At 34.4% G+C, this 5,412-nt stretch overlaps 1 long non-coding RNA gene across 2 annotated transcripts; it reads right to left on the bottom strand.

Moving 5' to 3' along the window:
* Positions 1-645: 645 nt before the first annotated feature.
* On the bottom strand, positions 646-2,451 carry LOC107895136 (uncharacterized). 2 transcript variants are annotated; one of them, XR_001683425.2, is made up of 2 exons: positions 1,664-2,451; positions 646-1,522 (listed from the first exon to the last, which is right to left on the bottom strand). It is a non-coding gene; the product is annotated as an uncharacterized lncRNA (long non-coding RNA). The 2 variants fall into 2 exon arrangements; XR_001683424.2 differs by having other exon boundaries at positions 646-1,555.
* Positions 2,452-5,412: the final 2,961 nt, after the last annotated feature.

Genomic DNA, 5,412 nt, shown 5'->3' on the forward strand with positions numbered 1-5,412 from the left:
GAGGCCTAGAATCCGTACTTAGCCTTCTCACAAAGTATTCATCGTTTCTCCGCACTCCGGGCTGACGCTTCCGTCCATTGCCCTTAAGAAGTAAGCTTTTCAGCATATGCAAAGGTGGCCGCTTTGTATGTTTTGGAAAGATTGCATAGTCGGTTCATTAACTTACTGCGTCAGAAGTTGGCGAGCCAAAGAGACAAAATGGCGTGGGATTCGCCATTGAGAAGCGTTGATCTAGCATAGATTACTAGCTAGAGTCAGGTTCCCTAAAAATCGTAAGTCTAATCTTTGGAGCTGGTGGTCGTAGGCATCCTCTTCCGGTATAACTGGCTTACTTGAGTCGAGAAGGATCATCCAAAAGCCAAGGATTGAGCCCAAGGCGGAATGAGACAATCGGAGGTTGGAACTTTCCCATAAGAATTTCTTTTCTCTTAAAACTATCTTTATTATTTTAATTATTTTCGTAATCATAATTTCAGTAAATTTTAAATTCTATTTTTATTTTATTTTTTGCTTCCAAAATCAATTCTTAAATTCTGTTTTTTTTTTGTTTTTTTTCTAGGAACGCAGGTTTTCTTGGGCACGATTCTGCCTAGGATTTCGAGAAACAAGCATTCGTATAATCCGGTCCCTGAGAATTCGACCTACTTCCCCTTTACTATTTCTCTTTCGTTATTTTACAGGGAATAGGATATTTTTGGTACTCTCAATGACGCATCAAGCATTTTACTCATTTTGATCATGGCATCCTAGTTATTTGGCATAAGCATAGGTGCATGAAATCGATACTACAGATCATGTCCTTAGAGGACGGTAAGCAACATTGGTGAATTCACAGATCTTATCTCCCTAAGCAGTAGTGGAGCAGATGAAAGACAGTGAGCTTTAAACCCCTAAGTAGTAGGGTAACAGGTCGAAGATTGTAGATCTTGTCTCTCTAAGCAGTAGTGGAGCAAATCAAAGACAGTGAGCCTTAACCCCCTAAGTAGTAGGGTAACAGGCCGAAGATTGTAGATCTTGTCTCCCTAAGCAGTAGTGGAGCAAGTCAAAGACGGTGAGCCTTAACTCCCTAAGTAGTAGGGTAACAGGCTGAAAATTACAAGTCTTATCTCCCTGAAGTCGCGGTGGAGCAGTTGCAGTGGAGCAGACTGAAGATAGCAGATCTTATCTCCCTGAAGTTGTAGTGGAGCAGATCGGAGCCACAATCCTTATCTCTCTGAAGTTGCAGTGGAGCAGGATAAAAATGCGCAAGCCTTATCTCCTTGAAGTTGCAGTGGAGCAGTTGCAATAGAGTAGATTAAAAGTTACAAGGCTAGTCTCTCTAGAGTTACAGTGGAGTGGATTAGAGCGACAATTCCTATAGCCCTGAAGTTGCAGAGGATTGGAACAAAGCTACCTCGAAGAAGAAGAGCACCAAAGAAGTTATGATTCGACGAGACCGGACAAAATTGGTCATCTTTGAAGTCTTTGCTCTATTCTCGTTCCACGACAATGAGCAAAGAGGGGCAGTTGTATAGGCCCAAATCTGCCCGGGGCCCAACAACCAGAATAAAACCAACTATTAAACCAAAAATCCATAAAAATAAAAACAAATTAATAGTCTATCGAAGTCCAAACTACATAACCCCAAAACCCAAAACATTACAAACCCAAAATTAATACTAACCCTAGCCCAAGATTATACGGCCCAGCAGGCCCAAAAATTAAAACATCAGAAACCTAGGGTTTCTCCCCTTCGCGCCGTAGCCAGGCCACCATGCCTTCGTACACTCCAGCGCTTCAGCAGCCACCGAGCTCCGTACGCCCCACACCGAGTGCCACGTGCCCCGACAGCTAGCCCCGTACCTCCGTACCTGCAAGCCAAAGAGGACAAATGCACAGCAAAACGAAAAAAAAAGAATATTGTATTTTTATTTTATTTTTTTATTATTCCTTCGGCTATAAAGCCCAGAAAAGAATCATCTGTAAGGTTATGCACACATAATAGAGAAAAAAGCAATCAAAAACAGCAAAGGTGATTTCAAGTTTTTTGCCTTCTCTTTCGATTCATTTTCTCTTTGGTTGGTTCAATTTTCTAGTATGTGAATCGACATCGATGAGAGCCCAAAATACTTCGTAGATGTGGAGGTAAGGGCGAGGGATCGAATAGTGTTGAAAGCTCCCTTGTCCTATGAACCTTTCTTCATTTTTTTCTTTAAAAAATAACACGGGATTTGAAGTTTTTTAAAATAAAGAAGAAAATGAGAAAGAATACACTCACCAAATTCCTTTAGATGAGGTCGAGCACCTTCAATAGCAGGATCGGGGGTACTATTGCGCACTGTTGATCATTAGTTGTGATGGTGGTTCGGCGGCTATGGCAAAATAAACCCCAGCAGATTGATTTTAGGGCTGCAGTTTTGTTAAAAGATTGGCTATGTTTGAGAAAGAAAATAGGAAAAAAAAAGGGGTTTTAAATGACCTGTTAAAAACAGTGCCATATAAGGGCAGGGAGACCCGCGCGTCAACCCATCCCAGCCTGGACCCGCGCCTCTGCCCTTCAAATGGGAAATTTTTGCGCTTAATCCCTCCCTTTCTGCGCCGCATTTCAGCTAACCCCTATTGGCATTTTATGTGTTTTTTAAATTTTCCCCAAAAGTTTGTGTGCTTTTTCATTTTAGTGCGTGCCTAGGTGTTGCGTTTTGGGGTCTGGAATATTTCCAGCTTTGGTCTTTGTGCATTCGCACATGTTGCGTGTTGGTCCCTATTTTAATTCCGCTAGTTTATTTTATTTACAGATTATCCCTTTTATCTTAAATTTATTTTAATTAAGTTTATTATCTATACAATGTTTATTTTTAAAAGGATTCATTTAAATTTTTTTATGTGTTGAGATTACTTTATTAATCTTACTTTGTTAAAAAAAATCATTGTTTTAAAATCTTCATGTTATATTATTCTAACATTTTGTATAATATTTCATTTAAATATTTTTATATAACTATACATATATATTATTTTAATTGAGCTTTCCATTTAAAATACTTATTATTTTAAAATTCATAATATTTTTATAGGTGTTGAAATACTTTAATAATCCACTTTTTTTTATATAAAATTACCATTTTAAAATTCTTTTTATATCATATTATTTTAATATTTTATATAGCATTTCGTTTTAATGTTTTTACATAAATTAGTACATATATTTAATCCTAGATTCATATTTAATTCCATGTTACTTTTTCATATAGTTGTTTTTAAATTATTTATATATGTTTTTAAATCTATTATATGTATAACTTATTTCTTAAAATTATACTTAGTTATGTACGATCGCATGCCTTTTTTATATTTCATACATTATTTGAATTTATCTTTATTTGTACATGTTGTCAACCGTAAATAAATGTATTTTTCTAGATCATTTTGCATATCATTTGATTCAGACGTCTTCGTTTTGTAGTATCTATTTTAAAAATTATTTATATATTCTTCGTTTCTATAAATTATCTTAAATTCTAACATGTGTTGTTTGCTCATCAATGCATCATTCTTTAGAAATTATTTTGTATCATATTAATTTTATGTTGTTTAGTATCTCATGGGTCAATTGTTTTTAAATTATTTTATGTATATTTGTTGTATTGTTGTTCTCCATCCATGTTTAGAAGTTCGATTACATTTGTCTTAGATTAGTCATACTTAATTATTGGTTTTGTTAATTTGTTAATTATTAGTTCGTTAATTGGCATTGTATTTTATGAGTGTACATTACCCCATGTTTTTATTTTTCCTTTAGTCTACAAAGGTTGCATTATAATTTTCAACCTTTTTTTTAAAAAATAATTAATTAATTGTTTCATCTTAGTTCAAGTAAAATTAATACGCTTTGAGCTAGTTCTACAATCGTTTATTTGAAGATTCACTAAAACAAAGGTAATAGTTGATGTTTGGGAACTCGAGGAATCGTGCCCAACGGTGCTGGGTTTCGATTTGCTGTTTGTCCAAATGATCAAATATTCCTTTGAAATTTCATCCGTACTTTGAAAATTTCTTAAAACGAAGGCAATGTTCGATGTTTGGAAATTCAGGAAATCGTGCCCTATCGTGCTGGGTTGCAATTTCCCGTTTGTTCAAAATAATCGAATATTTCTTTAGAATTTCACTCATGTTCTCTAAACTCTAAAACAAGGCAATGTTCGATGTTTAGAAATTCGAGGAATCGTGCCCTACTATGCTGGGTTTCGGTTTTTCGTTAGACTAAATAATTGGGCATCCTTTTGTAATTTTCAACATATAAACTTTTGGAAGTCAAAATTTATCGTGTTCTCTAGGGTATAAAAAATCGTGTCCTATCGTGTTGGATGTGATGCTGTATTCCTCTGAAACAAGAAAATTTTGACGACCAGCTTGAGCCATTCAAATGCTTCAAAAGGAACCATATTTCAAAAATAGCTTTAAAACTTAGATATAAGGACAATACTTAATCAATTTGGTACCAATTTTGGGCGTAGTGAGGGTGCTAATCCTTCCTCAAAAGTAACCGACTCCCGAACCCGTTTTCTCAAACTTACGTAGGCCAAAATTGATTTAAATGGAATAAAATATTTTATTTGGTGATCCAATCTCACCTATACAAAAAGGATTGGTGACCACTCCACAATTTATTTTAAAAAGTCGATCCCTGTTTTTCAAAATAAAAAAAAATAGTTTCGACAAGTGGTATTTATTTATAACGATTGGAGTCAAAGAAAGGTTGTCAGACTAAAGAATGAAGCATTGACATGGGGTTTTAGCTTCCAAATTCATTTGATATGTCCGTTTCCACTTTACTTAAAAAAAAGGGAAAGTTTTTTCATTTTAATATAAATAATAGCATAATTGATCTTAATAATTTTTTAAGGAGGTGATATATTAGTATTTGTATTATAAAAATGAAATTAAAAATAGAAAATAATAAAATTGAAATAAATACAGCCAAAATAAATATATAAAAAAATCGGTTGAATACACAAAATCTATCGAGTCTTTGTTTCAATTTTTAAAAATGGTTATATGTGATTTTCAAAAAGTAAAAAAAAAAAAAGGAAAGAAAGAAAGAAGAGAGGTTATATGTGTAATGGTGTATTTATAACGGAACATAAATGTGGATCAATCAAAGAATATTGTATTAAATAATCATCAAGGTTTTTTACAATTGGGCGAAATTGGGCGAAACAATTTATATCTATTCAAAATGAAGTTTAGTGATTCATACACACCAGGCTTCTAAAGACCCGAAATCATGTATGTGCTTTTGCATTATTACCAATGGTGTTGTTCACTCTGGTTCTAGTTTCTCTGCTGTAAGTGGAGTAATGTGTGATGGTAAGGAGGACTGGATCTTGAGCTATAATTGCTTTTTGGGGAAATGTTCGGTCACTGCTGCTAAGT

The sequence above is a fragment of the Gossypium hirsutum genome, chromosome A13 (genome assembly GCF_007990345.1).
Source record: "Gossypium hirsutum isolate 1008001.06 chromosome A13, Gossypium_hirsutum_v2.1, whole genome shotgun sequence".
NCBI lineage: Eukaryota > Viridiplantae > Streptophyta > Magnoliopsida > Malvales > Malvaceae > Gossypium > Gossypium hirsutum.